Below are 21,828 nucleotides of genomic sequence, written 5' to 3'. Positions count from 1 at the left end.
CATATAGTTTTAGCTGCTAATAAGGCTAAATCTGATTAGTTAAAATGAGCAGGCGTAAAAATGTTTTTTGTGACGATTATGAGAGAGAATTCAAAGGTATCTAACGAAGCTTGAAGGGCGAGTGTTTCGCAGATTGCAACATCTGCAATTGTGACAATAACCTGGAGGCCATAGGAAAGACCGCTATTTCAACTCCCATTCATACCCCAAAACACAAGAAGTGTGTCATGATGATTAATTTGAACCAGTCGATGAATAATTTTTCCACAAGTCGATCAGCACCAACGACTACATACTACAAGGCAGCTGCTGTAGAGGGTACTTGGGCATTCCATACTGTCAAACACCAGCAATCATTCCTCGCCAACGATTGTTTCTGGCGAAACGTATGGAATGTGATATGCCCCGGCTCGTATAAATACAAAGTATGTACAAAAACGCTTTTTCATGCTAATCTAATTTTTTGACTGTCCTTATTGTTGGGTCAATGTCGATGGCAACCCTGGATATAGGCCTACCGTAAACCGGGGTAAATTTCGACTTAGGCGAACTTTGGACGGTAAGCAGTAAAATATTTAACTGGTTGTTGATGGAAAATAGTTGCCGCTTGATGTCCAATTCTTTTTCATGGGGCAAAAGTACCACAAGCAGTCTCAATAAAAGGTGGATTCATTTCACTACCAGATAAACTTGACCCAGCATTGATAAATTAATGGCGGGGGTGAATTTCGTCAAAATTGATGGCCATTAAAATTCTTACTACCAAACATAGATAGCATGTGATCCATAGATTCAAAACTTGGCAGCAGATACCTTATAGTAGTCTTAATCCATGGCAAAAATGTCAGTGATGTCCAAAGTTACCCATGCCCACTATCCCACATGCCGGGGTAACTTTGGACACGGATAATTTACAAAAATAAGGTACTTATTTATGACCATGAAGATTTTGGAGGAGTTTATTCTAATCTTTGCTCCATGACCCCTGAAAAACACAAAACTTGCCCCTTCTCCCTAGCATTTCCAGAATACAAAGCGAAATTGTCGAAAGATACCCCGGTTACTAAGTTTTCTGTTGTTACTGAAGTATGGGAAACAGTTTAGCATGGTTGTTTATCTAGTTTACGAGGCACGCATAGCACAACTCTGTAAATAGGCCTAATTATTTTATGTTATGCTTGTCAGATTTCAATAATAATGAACTGTAATTGAAATTGTAAGTAGGAAAAAATTTCATCAAATCACAATTACAAGAAATAAAAATGCTTCAATTACAACTACATGAAAAATGTAATTATTACATTCAGCTCAAATACAAATTAGAATTGATCCAACTCTGGTGTGAAATAACCAACAAGGTAATGATGTGACAATGTAAAATAATATGTTCTCTGAAGATGCAGTATTGTCTTTGATTATGTGTTCTAATCTTATAGTTCAAATAAGCGAAATAAAAGTAACCGTGCATAGCCAAAGCCATGGCTACTTTATCATGTAGGGGCAGTCGACAAGGGTCGACTTGGGCGTTTCGCTGTAACTGTATACAGCTTAACAGCACCTGTTTCAGAACTAATCATAATAACATTAATGTAGTATTCGCCTCAAGTCTGTTCAGCATACTGTCATACGATGTATGTTAATGCATTGGGCATATATGTGAGTGCCAAACAATTTGCATATACGGCTAAACTACTTCATATAGGACAGCCAGTTCCAACCAGAAATGAAGATAAGTGGAACAATTTCAACATCACGTGGGAAAACACCTAATTTGCATACGTTAGGACAAAATTTGGTCAAAATTCAGGTTGTTTAGGTCGAAAAAAGTCAAAGTTTTCTTTTTCTAGGTAAAAAATATCGCCCCACTTATATTAGTGTGACTTTATTACAACTCTGATATGGATGGTGATTCTTTGTAAATTTCAGGAGCCAAACGGTGTCGGTGTTTTGTTGTATTGGTATAAGCGCAACCTTTTCGACTTCCAAGCTGTTTTCACTATAGAAGCAACAACTATAGAATGTGTGTGTGCATTTTGTAAAGAGAGAGGGGTAACGCACGGATACAGTCGCCAAGATCGGATGAAAAATATAATTGTCATCCGAGCATCATATACATAAAATTGCTGCCTTGTCAAAATGCCATCACCTATAAAAGAATTATAAAATATGCATTCGAGGTCCCTCTCTGATTCCATTGCCATTTACTATTCTTTTAGTTCATACTCTAGTTGCTGATAAGTATTATAGGCTTACGTTAACTTATCTGCTTTGCTACAGGAGCAGTGCTTATATATAAGTATTTACTGCGATTGATTATTAATCATGGGACATATTGTGGGTCCAGATATGGAGAAACATGCAGTGAAGATGATGGCACAACTGCACCATATGAAGCAAGAAAATGATCATTGTGATTTCATAGTTCAAGTCGGAGGTGATGTCTATTACACCCACAAAAATGTATTGTCTGCTGGTTCGGATTATTTCAAAGCCATGTTAAAGCACGACACGAAGGAGAGTCGCGAAGGAAAAGTCATCTTCAAAGATGTGGATTTTGAGTGTGTGAAAAATTGCATCGATTTCATATATTGCGGTAAACTTGAGATTGCGGATGAAATGATGAAAGATCTTCTTCATGTCGCAATTATGTTACAGTTAGAAGATCTGAAACAGGCTATATCTAACATTTTGGAGGAATCGGTTACTGTCAAGAATTACTTCTCAACAATAACCATAGCTGACATATATGGACTGGATGCCGTCTCTTCGCGATGCAGAGTATTCTGTCATGAAAATATCATGGAAATATCAAAACAACCGGAATTCGGAAATGTCGGAACAAATGACATCCTAAATATTGTGAGGTCGGAAAAATCAACATTATGTGAAGAAGAAAAAATAACGTTATTGCTCAAATGGGTCGAAATAAATCCGAAAAATGAGCAACATTTGCGCGCATGTTTCGAAGCAATTAAGTTTGACAAAATATGGCCAGCATTCTTGGAACATCTTTTGGAAACAAAACCCATCAGGAACGACTTTGGGTTGTATAAGCTAATCAATGGTCATCATCTGAAAACTGCAAAAAGTATGAAAAAAAATGAAATACGAGATTGGCAATGATAAATCTCTAATTCTTTTTAATGGATATAAGGATTGCATCCAGTCCTTTGATCCAGTAACTGAGAAAGGAGACAAGTTCCATGATGAAAAGTTCAAGCATTTGCGGAATTTTTCAACGATCTACCTCGACTCCTACATTTATGTTTTATGTGGAAATAAGTCTGTTCACCGACTCAACTTTATTAGCAAAAACTCAAAATGGGAGAAGATGAATGATATGATTTGTCAGCATGGATGGTTTCCCCGCACAGTTTCTTTGTCAAGATCATTATTTGTTATAGGAGGAAGTTCTTATAAAGTTACAAGTGATGTAGAAACATTTACTCCCTCCTATAATCAATGGTTTCAACTGAGAAACAAACCTACATCGATTTGTGATGCAAGTCTCGTATCACTGAATGATTCCATCTATTGTATCGGAGGTAGAGGACAAGGTCATGTCTCACTCTCTTCATTCTGCAGATTCACTCCAGCTTCATCAGAGTGGGTCGAGCTCCAACCAATGAGATATCCTGTGTATTGTAGTGGTGTTGTTGCAGTTGATCAAAACATATATGTGATCGGTGGTTCGGGTGAAATAGAAGCCATAACGAACGTCGAATGTTACAATATTACTTCAGCTCAGTGGAATTCATTGTCATCTATGAATCGTCGTGATGGTTGGATTTCTGCTCATCATATTGACAAATGGATATTTGCAGTACCAGATCAACAAGAATGTCGTGTTATTGAAAAGTATGATATCTCTAATGACCAATGGACTACAGTTGAACCAAGAGTTGAGCAAGGTCTTGAAATTTATACATCAACATTGGTGAAGATATAGATCAGTGGTTCTTAACCTTTTTTTCCGCCAGCGCCCCCTTTCAAATTTATCGTGCTCCAGCGCCCCCACCTCATATTGTAAGGATTGTAATAAAGACAATGTTTAAAAGGGAGGGCTGTAACAGCGATTCGTCAGTACCCTAAAAAATCTATAGTCTTGCACACCCACAGTGTCGTAAACTGAACTTCTGAGGGCTTCGCCTGGTCCCCCAAGAACCCCGTCAATGGTCAGCAAAGTTTGTGTAGCCTAGACGCCCTAGGTGCCAAAATTTTCTATAATGCATGAATGAATATGTGGTAATTGCATGCATATATATATGTCGCTATAAACTTTTTATCCTCTCAGCCCACATAATCAGATTTACCAGTTGCGCTGAGTGAGCTGTTGTATTGGAAAATAAAGGTCACGTAATTAATAATTGAACATATTCGGACGTGCCCACTGGTACAATTATTTCATCACATGTTGTTATTCTGTTACCTCTTGTCCGCTATATATTCACAAGATAATGAAACGCATAAAGGTAATAAACCAAAGTAAGCACACAATTCAAAATTGATATTTCTTCACTGGCAAATAAAATTCTCTGATGGATCTTATTTCTCCCGTGGGGTGCAGATTGCGATGACATGATAATTCGGCACGAGCGATTTAAGCACCTGCAGACGATTAGACTTATATGCATTGAAGTTTACGGTCAGCATAAGGGCAATCCTCTTCGGCTGATTTTTTCCCGCTGACGATCTTTATGACACACTTCTCGGAGTCCCATATTGACCGGCGCTTCACATGTCTTCGTGCATCGCGGCATAATAACGGCCGACGACGAAATGCCTATTTCGATTATGCGTATTCATCCGTGGGGGAGTCGTCGAAGCAAGAAAATGCATTGCTCTATCAAGTATGCCGGTCCCCACTTGTGGAACAGCATCTCGCCGGCTCTCCGACAGTCGTCGAGCATGTCTGCATTTAAGTCGAAATACGAGCAATTTCTCTTTAATAAATGCTAGTCAGCCTTCAAGATTACCTAACATTAGGGGTGTTCAAAAATGATTTTTTCCCAAATCGTGATGGCTACTTGATAAAATTGTTAGGCTATCTAATTTAAGCCTACACACCAAATTCGGTTCAATTCCAAACAGTAGTCGCATTGCTGGGCTATAGGAGAGGAAAGTTTCTATTTATTATATAAAATAAAATAACATTTTTTTTTAAATTTTCTGTTAAGAACAATCGGTTAACCCAATGATATATACAATGATTGGAAACTGCCACGCGCCTATCGCTGTAAGCATGGTGTCCTATATGGTGTCAACACTGCTCACACCTCATGAATTGGCGCTCTGTGCTCACCTGACAGGGAGGCTCTTGCTCACTGCTTGTCTTACCCAAGCTATTCTCTCTATAGTTTTTCTTGAAGATCACTCTCGACAAAAAGTGATAGGGAGGATTTTCCTGCGAGTAAATCACTATTGTGCGGGTGGCCTATGTATTTCTTATTGGCAATTGTGATTTTCTCGCAGGAAAATCCTCGGTGTCTCACAGGGAACGAGATTGTCTCACAGCAGAATCACCTGTGTCGAGATAGTCTCACAGCAAAATCGTCAGTGTCTCACAGGTAACGAGATTGTCTCACACCAAAATCGCCTGTGCTCACAGAGGAATCTTCAATGCTCCCCTGATATATCAGGCAAAACGTACCGAGATTCCAATCAATGCTGAACAATGCTGTATGGCCCCTTTTCTCTTGAGCTACTCTCTCGTTTCGTCAGACAGCATTGTTGCGTCCCAATGCCAATCTCGATAACAATGAAAATTCGAGGCTGATTGTGGGAGTTCCAGGGCCACGAGCGGAATAAAATTTATATTGTCGTAATCAGTGCAGAGTCAGTTTTCGATTGATACCCGTTTTACCAAATTTAATGCTCGGCAAGCCGGTCAAAAATGACCGTCAAATTGCCTGCAGCCAAATGGAAATTGTGACGTCTAACAATTTCACTGAGGCGTGAGATTTGCCTCTGTCGACACCATATAGGACACTATGCTGTCAGTCTATAGTTTGTTCCGGTTCGTTAAATCATGAGATTACGACTAACTTTATACGATGCGATCAACCGCTTTCCCTAATCCTGGATTGATAAATCCTGAAGAACACGCTAATCGACTTTATTATCTCCGCCCTTAATATAGTATCGATCTGCATGAGTGCTCTCGATCTGATGCTGGTCTTTTTTTCCGTGTGATGGCGCTAATGCCTCACGTGCATCAATGGCTCTGTATCAAAACAGTGAGTGAAATCAGCTGATCTAGTGAGGATCTAGACTTCTGATATCTATTCTAGTGCAATCGTGAGGATCCAGACATCCTGTAGACGATTGCGATCTTGTCAATATATCATAGAGGTCAGGCAGAATCACTGATACTTCTAGAAATAACGAAAAAGAATATAGGTATAGCTCGATCTACATTTTGGTTGCCGAAATCTACACCTACAATTACTAGAGCAGTGCTTTATTTGCGTACCGTTTTGACGCTTCTTCTGTGGTCAAATGCAATATTGCAGCTTTCTTATAATATCGATAGAAACAGAGTTTATCAACTCCCAATTGCAATGCCCAATTTGCCCATTCTTTTAGCGTTTATACCGAGATCAGTGTGGGACAAAAGGTATGGTGTTGTTATTCGCAGTGTGAGAACTTTTGAAATTGTAAGATGTGGCATGATAATTGATAATAATATAAATAATATTGAGATGTTTTTATTCAATTAATAATCTCCTTGCAACTACTATGATGTAGCATTTACGACTTTCTATGGAGTATAGAACTCTTCTGGCTCGCCCAAGGATATAGTTTCTCAGTGTAAAATGATCCTGCAAATCTGATTAATTTCAACCTTTAGCCGAAATCAAGTCAGCTTACTGGATAACTTGTGTCATTAAGTAGGCTAATTTTATTTGTAATTACATGTCAAATCAACCAAAATTAGATTTCATTTCCATCAAGTTTCATATTTTGGTGGAATTTGTCTCAAAACATTGTGGAGGATATATATCTGAGTAAATAGCTATTTAGTTTCAATGAGTTTCATAATTAGTTTTCAAGGTATCGCAACCAAGCTTCTTATGCTCATTCGACCGTGCAATTGAAGGCCTGTTTCGAAGCAGATTAGAAATTTTCTGTAAATGAGCTACCGTACTTTGACCTTAGAATGCTATTCACTTTGTTGAGATAGATACATTGATTTATTCTGTCACATAATTCAGCCACAATTCCTAATGATTTCTGATACTGGGCTCTGAGTGTAGCTTGAAATAAAGCATACGGAAATCAATCACGTGTGACAATATTCCTTGAGTTTCGCCTTCATTTCTGTCTGCATGGAAATTTCTGCCTACGGAATCCTATGAAAGCTGAAGTAATATGAAATCCCCAGGAAATTAATTTTTCTATAATAGGCCACTGCACTTATACTCGCAAAGTCATGCAAACCGGCCATATTTCAGGTCATGAAATGTGGTGATTCGGCTAAAAATCTTGTTCCATATTCTAGTTTCTAAGATATTATTGGACTAATTCAGGCTTCTAACTTATTTCCTAAGGATTCTATGTTGCAACAGATTTTTTTATGACATGATACATGATTTTATTGACATGATACTGTTACCATGGATTACTGGAGGTGTTGGGAATCCAGATTCACAACTCAAGTGAATGGCAAATGCCTATCGGTAGCTCAAAAAAGATCCCAAAATGTGGCATTCTCCAAAATGGCAATGTCTTAGGTGCAGTAACAATTGCACACTCAGTTATTCTTCGTGAATAATATAGAGACATTAAATTGTTGCAATATCACGAGCACGATCAGCACGATGTATCAGCTTTAATATTGGGTGGTCAGACAATACGGATGCACGTGTAGCCCTGATAAACATGTTCCACTGCCATATGTTTATGTCGGACAGCAGACATTGAAAAAAGATGAAATATATAAATATATTTCCTGAAAACCTTGACGTAGTCAGAGATGGGCAAGGAGAAAATGTCACCCAACACTTGAATATAATGGGGGTAAGATACTAGAGTAGATTGGAGCTTACATATGTTAGCTGACTATTGCTAGATTATCAAACTATACAACCTACAGAATTATGGGTTATTAGCGTAAATTTGGACCGTGAAACTCACACTTTATTTGTCTTGTAGATACCTGTTCAAATCAATCAAATAAAGCAGTGCAAATGTTTATGAAAAGTCGTGCTATCAAGTGGATTATGTGACAATGTGGTGGGTGCCTAACCCAAAAACTTGACGTGATAGAGAAGACGGCAGTCATATTTGAATTCATCGCCCAAAAGTTAGTCAAAATTAATTTTCTGACCAAAGTCAACAAAAATTGTGTTGACTAGGGCTGTTCACAACGATTCGAGTACTCGAATCTGAATGGAGCATTAATTCTTATGATTCGAGTTAAGTAGTAAAAGACTATATTTTTCAAGTACTGAAATTACACACTCCTTGCAACGGGAAGTTCATCTACTAACGAGAATTGTAGTTTTGATAACATATCCCATTGAGGAAGCCTTGAAACCTTGATTGGCCGTGTTGCAGCATACGAGACATAGTACAAAGCTACGAACGTTACTGGAAATAACACATTTCCGAATTATCATGATCATCCCATAACATTGTCACAAAGTGCAATGAAATCGGTATGTTCGAAAATATACCGAAGTATCTTTAATGTGACGGATAACAGGCAATATGTTCATTGTGATGGCATAAAAGGTATATTTTTGAACTTTGACATATTACATTCTGTTGTGACGTCATAACGAGTGATACTCAAATACTCGACTCGATGCTTAATACGTGATTAAGAATCGAATCACTCAGGTACTCGATTTTGCCCAGCTTTAGTGTTGACTAGTGTAATTTATATCTGCATGATGGCATTAATCAATTTTGCTTCACACAATCGTCCCCTCTTTACTACATTAATACTCTGTCTTATGATCATTACTGAACAGATAATGTAAAAGTGAATAAACGTCCATGGTTGGGTGAACACTGAATGTTCATTTTGAATATGTAATAATTTCTTGGTATTGATTTGTAAAAATATTGTGTTTCTATACGGAGTGCTACATACCAGATTCATTCCTAAAATGACATGAACATCTGAGACCTAGTGGGTCACTGTGTGGTTGACTTGAGATGGAATTACCGATGGACGATGATGCTGGAGGCGAGATGATGCAGGAAAAAGGTTTGCTCATAATTACTAGGCTTACATCCGGGAAAAATCCAGTACCCGAGTGATTCTCTTCTGAATCAAGTATTTGGCTATGGCAGTGCTTTTCAACCTGTGTGACGGTTTGCACTGGTGCGAATGAAAAAAATTGCAGAGCGAATGACGAAGGTGGTGCGAATGAAAATCGTAAACAATTATTCATTTTTCTGACGTGGAAAAATTCGAATTGAGCTAATAGGAAATTCAAGGGCAGTGTGACTGTTGTAGTTGAGGCGCAATTGTAAATAAATGTTTACCTTGACGCACCACTAATCGTAGCTGTTACAAGCCGTAGTGAATTGATGTTTTCGCACTATCATTATTACGTAATCAAAAGCCAGGTTTGGAAGTTGGTGTAGTTACAGACATACAGTGTATCAGCTCGTCTAAGCCAGCGACAGGCTGGAAAAATGACGTCAAATTGATTTTCTGCTTTCTTTCGTTAAACAATCATCATTTTCGTAATAAATGTTCCATCAGCGTGAGGCCCGAAGATGGTAGTAAATACCATCATTACAGACTCACATTTGCAAGTTAATGTAACGCAAGTTTTACCCCTTCAAGGGTTATTAAAGTATGGACCGCATGAGTATAATTTCAGGTCGCCGCGGTACAAAAGCTATCTGTTAATTTTATGTAAAATTTGTTGAATTTACTGCAAAAAATCCTGCGATAATTTTTACATATCCAAGGTCATTGTGTTGGGTACTGTAGTTAATAAGCGAGACACGTATAATTTATGGGCGGATCATGAGAATCAGCCGACATTTGGTTTGACCGAATGTTTTTTCTGGAAAACATGGACGAAGACCGTTGGGATGAACTAGTGTAGGCGTGTGCAACGAGCGAGTTCAGGCCTATGAGACTCATTCATTTCGATACCAACCCCTCCTGCGTTTTGGCTAACACACCGCTGATAAAATGCGGTGCCGCTGATAAAATACGGGGCCGAAAACATCAGCGGCGACAAAATCTTGGCCAAAATTGACTGACGTCGGATGACCAAACCTTTCAATATGAAAATGCTCCGTTGACGATACGGAATAGTCCCGTTCTTGCTATCTGAGTAGACAGAAGAACAAATGCCACACGCATAGGAATTCACTTCACCCAAATTTGAAATTGCGTGCGTCAGACATATTTTATAGAGCTGGGTTGGATAGAATTGTGGTGTGCGCGTTCTGTATTCCATGTGTCCGTAAAATTGTAGCATACTAGTGTAATAATAAAAATGACTTCCTTTTCATGGGTGAGGTTCGGCTCGCGAGATGCCACATAAATTCAGATTTTGGTGGTAGTCCAAAATGCTGCTTTAAGGTTATTAAACTGTTATGAATTTTCAAGTAAGACTGAGCTAAAGAGCTGAACAAACGGCATCCTGACTTTATTTGCTCTTCTCATATAGGCCCTACTCAAAAACAAAAAACAGAACTCAAGTTGGAGCAACGTATCATAAGGTAGCGAGCTCTTATGTGCTTGATGGTATTGGACTTTATTTCCCAGGACATCAGGCACAAGCCTCAACACAAACATGTGGATTTTTCACCCTTTCGACAAACTGGAGCTTCCGGTACCTTTGTATCATCTCTCAAAAACGATTTCTGCCAGCAAGCGTTTTTCACTCGCAGAAAATACGCTGTATTTTGGATAGGAGTGCAGAACAGTTCTTTAGACCTGGCCATCCAAGCACTACGGTATGCGTAATTGTACAATATCCAACAACTTGTTTGACTGAAAATCGTATTATTAGTGAAATAGTTGAAATCAAAACAAGGGAAAAGAGTTGCCTTTTTAATGAGACACTTCATGGCCTGAAAAGTATAGTAGCCAATTTGTTGCACATCTTAACAGAATGTCCTTATGTATCTTCATCTTCTTTCTGTATAGCAATTTTCGATTGGCTTGTGCGGATGAAATTTATTTTCAAAAAAAAGTGCGAATGAAGCTCAAAAAGTTTGAATATGTAGGCTACCTCTCATGTGACTACAAAAAAGTAAGGCCGGTTCTACACCACATAATTTGACTTTATGAGAACACTGCACGGTTGTTCTAGGATCCGGACAGAAATGGTATTGCTGGAGACTAACATGCAGGGCTGTAATGACTCGAGTAGTCACGATTTTTTGATGACTTGACTTGACTCGAGTCACTTTCTAAAAATACGGAAATGTCTCAACTTGACTCGAGTCAATCTGTGTATTGACTCGAACCAAGTCGTATGACTCGAGGCTCAGACGGCCAAGACTGACATTTTATTGTAATTTCGAAGAACAGTAAAGTGACCACCCTATTGGGATTTCGTCCATTGGTACTGGTACTTCAAAATACGACTAGAAACTGTTAAAAGTGAAGAAAATTAATATTTTATAAATGCGAACGATTCGATATCATCAAACAGAGTTATAAAAGTTGGTTTAACGAGACTTTAACTGGAAAATGAGCAGTCAACACAATGACTCGGACTTGGACTCGAGTCATAATAGCACGACTCGGACTCGAACCTCCGCTCGATAACTTGGAGTAATACTTGACTCGGTGGTGAATTGAAAATGACTCGACTTAACTCGTGGGATTGACTCGTGACTCGGAGCTTCGTGACTTGGTCACAACCCTGCTAACATGTGCATCTTCGTATTACATTATTAGTATGCTGCAATACGACCAATCGAGGTTTGAAAAAATTGATAACATAACTCTTTAGTTGGAGGGGTGCACAATTTCATTACATGAAAATTATCTCATATTTCGCCTCTCGACTGCAGTTATTACTTCATTCAGATCATAGTAGCCTACACAAATAATTGTGCCCACTGCCCAGCCCCATCCATAACATGTCTAGCCAATAATTATGGTATAATATATATACCAGAATAAAGATGGTCGGTAAATAGCATATCAAACAGAATTTTAAACTCTAATACTATTCTTGATTTACACTTAAGATTCAAGGATCATGTCAACTGAAGATTTGTCGAAATTCGGTACTGTAACCAAATCGTAGTCGAGGATTGCATCAATGATATACCGGTAAATAAAATAATCCTGTGACAATGAAAAATCGGTTTCCTCTATTGCAGATGATTTGTGATTCACTTCTCGATTGATTTTCCTTTGTCATCCTGATGTTAGTTTTACAGTCCCTGTATAGATACCAGTGTTGGGATGACTCGAGTCACCTTTTTCGTATGACTTGACTTGACTCGAGTCACTTTGTCAAAATGACTTGACTTGACTAGACTCGGTGTATAAGAAATATGAATTGACTCGTGACTCGAAGCAAAATTCACGAGTCAATTTCAAGTCATCAAGCAATCGATGTCGGTAAAAATCAAGTCATCAAGCAATCGATGTCGGTAAAAATCTTGCAACTGGATTGTTCGCAAAACGCTGATGTAACCCGTGAGAGCGACCAATCATTCAATGATAACGTTTTACGGAGCCTCCATTGTTCTCTCACAAATAAATTGACCGCTAACGAAGTGATCGAAGCCTACGCTGCCATGAACTAGTATAGTAAAGAAATTCAATAACAAAATGTATACCGTAAACCGGGGTAACTTTGGACAATTTTCAACAATTCCGCTTTGTATCTCGGAAATGCTGGGGTGTAGGGGAGGCAAGTTTTGTGTTTTTTATGGGTCATGGAGCATAGATTAGAATTATCTAATCCAAAATCTTCATGGTCAAAAATAAGTACCTTATTTTTGTAAATTATCCGTGTCCAAAGTTATCCCTGCATATGGGGTAACTTTGGACAATGTAGTTTTCTTGTATGCCTTTACACTCAATTGTTTATGAAACCTCGTAAATGAGGCTTATTTGGTAAGAGTTGATGAGAGCAGTGGCTAAAACTGAAAAAAAATAGTATATGTCTGGCCAATTGCATGATTTTTACCTAATCCCCCCCAAAAAAATAAAAAATAAATAAATAAATAGGTAGTTTATGAAAGCTAATAGGCCTTTATTCATCTCTTATCTCAATTTCCCCTCATGCCTTCACCATTTGGGACTTATAAATAACGTATGGTGATAAGGGATATCCCACTGGCAGTGTCAGCAATTGACAGTGAACGTTAAACATGTTAACGTGATTTATTGCCGATTTCAAATATATTACTGTTCTTTAAAAGATACACTTTCCCTTTCTTATCTCCTCTGATGGATATATTTGTGGTAATTTACGATATCTCATATTCAGCAGGCGCATCTTTAGGAGTATGTGATAAGTTTTTGAAGTAGCTTACACCCGATTACAATCTCTCAGCTCATTGCCTACCTATTTTTTCATATTTTGGCAAACTCTAATTTATTAACCTTCTCATTCCATTTTAAAAAGCCATCAGGCCGGTAATAAGGAATATTGTTGACCATACACTTTGACACAGATGAAGCAGCCACTTTCCAGAGCTCTAAATATCACATTTTCCACTGTCCAAAGTTACCCCGTTCTGTTAAAATTTGACGGGGTAACTTTGGACATCACATTTTCGTGTATTGATCTAAGGGTGAGCCCAGTGAGATTTTTGCCATGGATTAAGACTGCGTATAGGTATCTGGTGCCAAGTTTTCAATCTATGAATCACATGCTATCTATGTTGGGTTGTAAGAAGTTTAATGGCCTTTAATTTTGATCAAATTGACCCCCGCCATTAATTTATCAATATTGGGTCAAGTTTATCTGCTAGTGAAATGAATCCACCTTCTATTGAGACTACTTGTGGTACTGTTGCCACATGAAAAAGAATTGGACATCCAGCGGCAACCCTTTTCCATCAATAGCCATTTAAATCTTTTACTGCTTAGTGTCCAAAGTTACCCTTAAGTCCAAAGTTACCCCGGTTCACGGTATTACTGTTCTCTGTTATTACTTGAACCAAACCTATTTTTTTATTGAAATATGGTTTGTAAAGTCCTCAACCATTGGCGTAGGCTTGAATTGTATCATATCGATTTGTAAATGGGTAATGTATTGCATCTTATCAATTCGTTTCTCTATTCTCTATTTTACCTGGTAACTATAAACTGAGACTATGCAATTACTTTCGTAGTTTAGCATTTCTAGCTATACGTGAGCTATACAGCGCCCTGTTGCGTGTATATTCAACTTCATATTCTTTCATCAGTTCCGAATCAGTGACCACTCAATCTGTATTTCAGACAGCCAGTAAAATGCAATGGCGTAAGCATGCCTCATACTTCGAAAAGGCAACTTGACTTGACTCTACTTGACTCGAGTCACCTCCAAAAATCGAGTGACTTGACTTGACTCGAGTCAAAATGTGCAATGACTCGTGGCTCGAAGGTAGTGGCTTGATCCCAACACTGATCGATACCATGAACTGTAGTTCTGAAGTGACAGTGTATATTGATAGATTCGTTAAGAGGCTGGCTGTAGCTATTTTGTCAATGTCGCCAACTATACTTGAGTAGCATCAATTTCGGTAAAAAATCTCGACTATACCAGGAAATAGGGTCGGACTGCGTGTTTACGGTGTTTTAGTTCAAACATTCGCATTTCAAGAACCCGTAAACTAAGTAGTCTGTGCACCCCCAAGATATCCAAGCTTTCCAGTTTAAGAACCCCTCTCTCTTCCATCTCTATTTCTTCATCTCCCACATTATCTGTATAGCCATTATGTGCATTACGACTTTGCTTTACGGCTTCTATTCATGTATTTGAATACATTCTTGTAACGTTTTCGACATCTTCTATTCAGATCACCATCAATCATTCCGCCATCGGCATGTGCGAGGGAACTTTTGAATCTGAAGTGGCACAGCAGTGCAACCACGGATGTGAGTAATGATAGCGGTACGGGTTTGAAAAATTACCTTCAAGTCCATTTTTCATAAACCTCGGTGTGCACTGTTTTTCCTTTTCGAAATTGGCTGTCAATTTCCCTGACTTGTTCCTAATGGTGACTGAAAGGTAACCGTAACAGCACAGTCGAAGTACTATATTGTGGCCTGTGAACATTTACTGCTTTGAGGCAATATTTAATAGAAGTGTTTCCTATAAAGTAGCTTGACTCACTGTATCGCCTAAATTCCGTCAATTAGAATTAGAGCTACTTTCGCCAAAAAAAACAAATAGAACTGGAACTACTGAATAACCACTAGTTAGTTGCGTGTAAACTAACTTGATTATTTGATTGTACAAGTGTGACTGTAAACCTATGGGTGACTGCCATTTTAGAGTGAGAACCCGGACGGGAGTGAGCTTCGAATATATCAAACTGTGAGCAGAACCGAAGGGTGAAGGTTGCTCAACCAAGAGAAGAAGAAAAAGAATTAGAAGGGGGACAAGAGGAATTTGTATCTCGGCAGATCAAGGATCGTATGACCAGATTACTTGGTGGGTCAATAAATTTGTCACTATAGTGGTGGTGACGTACTCTTGACCAGTGGTCGGCCATTTTTAAAGAGGAAATGAATGGAAATAAAACCAGCATTCACATTCGACCCCATATTGTTTTCTGATAATGAAAAAAATGTAACAAATAATGTTGAAGCTGCAATTACACGGAAATGTGGATACACAAAAGTATTCTAAAATGATTTTATTCAGTGGTATTGCGCTCTAAGCATGACATGGCCTTCAATTAAAGATATAATCAGGAAACGATTTTTGACCGCTAATATTTTCTTCAAAAATCCACCGTACTGCAAATAAATGATTTTCCGTAACAGCCTGTTCCACTCCAGTTTTATCGATGCTGCCAAGGCTGCGCAAATCTATTCATCTGTGTGTTGAACAACTCTGCGGTCCTATCTTCTTGCTGCTGAGCCATGGTTAAATGAGGCTATGAATGAATATATTTGCCTCCATATACAGCCATTAGCATCTCAGTATCAGTCCGACACACTAACAAATATGATAGTGTCAAGACAATTTTCAAAAAGCTTCTGACCCAAATCCAACTGGTTGAAGTTTCCGTGGGGCGAAGTACCATTAAGAACCACCAACTTGATTTTTATTCTTGGATTTATTTTCGAAGGGCTGCCATTTTCGTGTGGGTTTAACTCTTTTATACGTTCAGATGTAAATGGAATGTACGGTTGAAATTTTACGATTTTTTTTTCTGACAAGTCTTCTTCGACTTCACTAATAAAAATATTCCGGAACGAGTTGTAGGGTATAGGCTTTTAAACAGTTTGATACAACAATTACAGCATGGTGAATTGTGGTGTCATGGTAAGTCAAAAGTAGATCATCAACTCTGTCATGGCACGATTAGGGCTGGGCACGATGATTGGAGTACTCCAATCTGAATGGAGCATTAATTTTATTGATTCGAGTCGAGTAGTAAAAGATAATATTTTTGAAGTATTGAAGGTATACGCTTATCAACACTGAAAGTTATTTTATCAACAAGAATTATAGTTTCGGTACTTATTTTCACTGTCAAATCCTCGAAACCTTATTGGCGGTATTGTAGCAATGTAGCATAGGGGACATTGAGTACTAGGGTTATTGGACGTAGCCATTTCCGAAGTCATGATTATAACATGACATTGTCACCAAGTGGAATGAAATCGGTACGGTCGAAAAGTATACTAAAGCATATTTTATAAGATGGCTAACAGGCAATATATTCTACGGTAATCCTTGTGATGGCAAAAACTGTAGGACATCGCAATGAGTTATATTAGATTACTTGAGATGGCGCAAAGCATATTTCGTGATTCAGAATCGATTCATTCAGGTACTCGATTTTTCTCAGCCCTAGACACGATGCGGAAAGATACGTAACGAATCTCTAAATAACCTCAAAATTTGATGTGTATTTTCTCACAAGAGGACTAGCCTACAACTCGTTGCATTTTCATATTGAGATGTGAAATTGTAATATATTGGGCAGACCTGCAGTCAATGGCGTGGCACGATATCATAAACTTCCGGATAACACATTTTGTCAAAGTAACGTTCAGCTTCCGATACATTTGTATCTTGTTGAATCATCATAATTTCTAAGCGATATTGTTCCCGCATGACTCCTAATCGACCAGTGGTTCTCAACCTTTTTAGCTATTTTAATGGCTATCATCCGTCTACCTGTAAAGTTTGCATTCAATGTTACAACTTGAAGTTTACTGTGAAAATTATTATTCCAGTAGCGTCTGACTACATTTTAATTCCTGAAAATTTTCAGTACGGTAACATACTTGAACTGCATGATGAACTTCTTGTTGTGTTTTTAGACAACACACAAGCCAAATTTGAGATCTTAGTACTTCTCTCACAATTTGAATTTTGAAAAGTTTTAATTGGTTTTAGGATAAGTTGCATCACTTATTTTAGTGAATGACTGCCCCCTGTGTCAAAGTATTTGAAAATAGTTTTGAAGATGCCACCTGTGTATTGTGTGTTAGTGTAATGAATGATCTTGCCTTAGTCGTGAAGCTACGTCGAAAGTAGCCACCTTCGATTAACCAATTAACACTAGCAGAAAATTGCAATGCTCACTACATTGACCAACTGTGTCTTTTTGTGTAGGAACGCAAGCCGCTGAAGGTCTCAGCACAATAGAATGGAAGAAACGTGCGTCGATTGAAGAGGCAAAACGGGCCAAACTGAAAAATCCAAACGTCTCTTTCTCTGCAACTGGACTTTGTGTTCGCAACTTCCTAGAAGTGTCGTCGATAAAAGTTGAAGGTGTGTCAACATCACAACTGTTGGCATGTTTTGTAATGACCTTGAAGCAGTTGTTCCTTACCGGTCTTCACACGACAACCCCACGTGTTGCTATGAGCCAGACTTGGACAACTGGATCATTTGCAGACTTTTTCAAATCAGATTGGAATTAGAATGCTAGCTGAATAGTTTTTGACAAATCATGCTAGAATTAGAATTATAACTATACAATTTTTATTTTAATTAGATTATAATTATTATAATACCTACACAGTTTTTAACATATTAGATTGGTATCATAGTTACCGAATTCGTAAAAACTAGAGCATGTAATCAAGTTCAATTCATATCAAATCAGACCTCATCCTCATGAGTATGAGAATGACAAATGTCTGAACACCAACCTTGACTCATTTCACGATACACTTCTCTTGTAGCATTTTACGGAAAACCAGGAATTAGATCAGCATTATAGTTAGAGCAATGAAACATTTCACAAACTATATTAGAATTAAATTACAGACATTTTTCTCTAATCAGTGTAATTAGACAACTAGAATTATTCAGTTGTCCAAGTCATGCTGAGCCAATCTCAGGGTTCACGGTAAGTCAAAACACACACCCGACCCATACAGCACAAGTCACTATGATATACAGTGCCTGTAATCAGACTTGGACTAAATTAGAGTGAAATGCCAGTAATCTAATTGTGATCTAATTTGTAAAATGATCTTCAGTTCTAATTATAATCTAATTTGTGAAATGTTCATACGCTCCAATTTTAATACTAGTCTAATTTATTGCTCTCCTGAAAATGCCTCTTTTTCCGAGGCATTTTGCGACGAGTTGATAAGAATATCCCTCTCGCGCAGGGAAATCGAGTGCCAAGCCGCTGTCGCCTTACTTACATCGTAAAGTCATAGTAGTTATTGTGGAGTGGAAGTAGAAATGGAAACGTCTTAAAATTACTTGATTGAGTAGTTTAAAAAAGTAGATTTAGTAGAGGTGTCACTAATAATTAGTAGAAGTAATTTTTGCAATTACAGATGCATCTCCACGAGAAACGTGAAATGAAATGATGAAATCTGCAATTTTTAAAAATAAAGTTGGTATCGGTGATGCCGGGTTGTTTTTCCTTGGTGTCATGCCAATTTCTCTCATAGAAGCCATGCAAGCTTATCCTCAAACTATTTTCCGCCGTAGCTTTTCCGAAAACTACCGTAATGATTTTTCAATAACGCCATATTCCACTCCAGTTGCCTGTTTGCGAGGCTATTAATCTGTGTTTTGAACAACTCTAGTTCATGAGCCTTGAATGAACGATGCAAAATATCCCAAATACTCTGTCTTCTGCGCAAAACCATCACAACAGCCCATGCTTTCACAAACACGCTCTCATATCACAGCTTGAAAATTGCCTCTATGGATAGCTATATGCCTCAATATACAAACGTTGGCATTTCAGTATCAGTCCGACCCACTGAGAAATATAATAAAGTGAAGGAAATTTTAAGATAGCTCAAGACACGAATCCACCTGGCTTGAACGTCATTGAGTCATTGCGACACCACAAATAGTTTAAGTGACCCTGCTTGCGGTCACGACCCACAAGTCATCCAAATATCAGAATGAACTCAATGTGTATTCACGGCAAGTGCGTGGAAATCAAAGGCAAATATAAAAAGTCGAATTTAATGAGAAACTTGATGCTCCCATTTTGATATTAAATACATTGTACGTATGGTGATCAGATGCATGTTCATTGTTTCCCAGCATGTTTTCTTATATTCCAATATGTTGCTGTCAATTTGACATATTGTATTCAGATCTCCATCATTTCCTCCAATGTCATATGCAATGGATGTGCTCTCGTCTAATTCAAGACCTCACTTCCGAATAAGTGACAAATTGTAATGACTCGCTGAATGATAATGAAAACGTGGGTGGATACGTACATGCTTACTTTTAAACCACTATTCCGGCGCCGTAACCAGACTTGTACAAACTACTGGATTTCCAAAATCTGCACTCGCTTTGTAAAACTGGCTACTTCAATCAGACCTAGAACTAACAACCTTGGAAAATCTGATCTATTACTAACTAAAACACAATGAACTAATAACTGATAATAATACAAACTACTGAATTACAAATGAACTAAGAAGTATTGGAGATGAAATCGGCTTTTTAAAGGACGCTGTTTCGAGCTTGAAATAGCAGGAGTTCTGACGCTCAAAAGCCATCCTCAGGCTGGCAGTAGTCATGATTCTGAGCTAGCAATGGCTGCAAGATAGGGGTGTTAAAAAACACTTTTTTTTCAAATTTCATCGAATTGGTTGTCAAAACGTCAGGTCACCTAATTTTAGCGTATAAAGTAGGCCTACTCTATTTGAAAATTATCAAACCATCGTTTAACCATGTGTATTTCAATGAAGTGGAATAATTTCTAGCTAATCCATGCCATATCTGTTTTTTCGTTCAGTGGCGATGTCCACAGCAAACTCCACCATAGGCCCTTGTCAAGATCAAAACAAGTTGAAAAGAGATTCCTGCCTTTTCAGGCACACCTGGAACACGATTTTGGTCATGTCGGAGAGACGAAATTGGTCACCGTAAATACTACTATTTATAAAATTGCAAAAATTTCAATAGACTGACCTCGACATCTACTAGTTGGAATTGAGGCAAATTTGTTGTGCAACGTTTTTTCAAGATAACCTGACGATTTGACAATTAGGGCGATGAAAATTTGAAAAAAAGTTTTGTTTTTTAACACCTATTGTACAAGTCTGTCTGTAAACATATTTGCGACTTTGTGACTACCATTGCAGGGCAACAACCTGGACGGGAATGAGATTCGAGTTAATCAAGCTGTGAGCAGACGTGAAAGGACGATAAATCAACAGAAGAAGTAAAAGAATGAGAAGGATGGCAAGAGGAATTTGTATCTCGGCAGAAAAGTTTTTGTTCGACTAGGTATGTGCGGGCTAATATTCAGCGCAAACTCGTCAGTATTATGGTGCTGACCTACTCTAGTTCAGTTAAACGCAACATCATTGAATGAATGAGATTTGTCGCTCTCACAAGTCACACCAGCGTATCGAGAACAATCCCAACATTTTGTAAAGTATAACAGCGATTTATAGAGACACCGATTTCTTGATGACTTGACTTGATTTTGCTTCGAGTTACGAGTCAATCCGCATTTCTGAAACACCGAGTCAAGTCATTTTTGCAAAGTGACTCGGTTCATCTCAAAACTGTCCGTCAGACCACTTCAACAGGCTGTGCTTTCACAAACACGCGGGCGTATCTCAGCTTGAAACTTGCCGCAAACAATACCTTTGCCTCGATATAGAACCGTCGGAATCTGTCTCACCGACTGACAAATATGATAAAGTGAAGGCAATTTTGAGCTAGCTTCAGACACAAATACACCTGCTTGAACTCAAAATTTGTTTGTAGCAAGTGTGTGTAAGTGGACGGCAAATATCAAAAAGTTGGAATTAAATGACAAACTTTATGCTTCCTTTTTGATATCAAGTGCGTTGTACGTATGGTCATCAGATCTTAGATGCTTGTACATTATTCTCCTGCATATGTTCATATAACTCAATACGTTGCTGTCACATTCTTGATATCTTCTATTCAGATTGCCATTAATTCCGCAATCGGAATGTCCAAGGGATGTACTCTCGTTCGATTCATGACTTCACCTCTGACAAAGTGGCAAATTGTATCAACTCACTGAAATGTAAGGAAAACGTGAGTAGACTCGTAGGCTACCGTACTGTACCGTACTGTAACCAGACTTGAATAAACTACTGTATTTCGAAAATCCGTACTCGCTTCGCGAAACTTGGAATTTAAATCAGATCTTTGATACGTCCCCCTTTTTGATATTGAAAAATTTCGCGCCCCCTTATCGTCATATCACAAACGCAATCAGAAC

General features: G+C 38.2%; 1 protein-coding gene and 1 long non-coding RNA gene across 3 annotated transcripts in view; both read left to right on the top strand.

The window, feature by feature from the left end:
- The window catches only part of LOC145439227 (uncharacterized), a 462,343-nt gene that overhangs the window by 272,495 nt on the left and 168,020 nt on the right, over nucleotides 1-21,828 (top strand). The window lies entirely within an intron of this gene.
- On the top strand, nucleotides 18,166-21,818 carry LOC145451196 (uncharacterized). The gene is made up of 3 exons (XR_013918753.1): nucleotides 18,166-19,815; nucleotides 20,708-20,852; nucleotides 21,529-21,818. It is a non-coding gene; the product is annotated as an uncharacterized LOC145451196 (long non-coding RNA).

This window comes from Botryllus schlosseri, chromosome 1 (genome assembly GCF_051294905.1).
Source record: "Botryllus schlosseri isolate E-star chromosome 1, Bs_hap1, whole genome shotgun sequence".
Classification (NCBI taxonomy): Eukaryota; Metazoa; Chordata; class Ascidiacea; order Stolidobranchia; family Styelidae; genus Botryllus; species Botryllus schlosseri.
The sequence above is the reverse complement of the archived record's forward strand: the minus strand, read 5'-3'. Positions and strand labels throughout refer to the sequence as shown.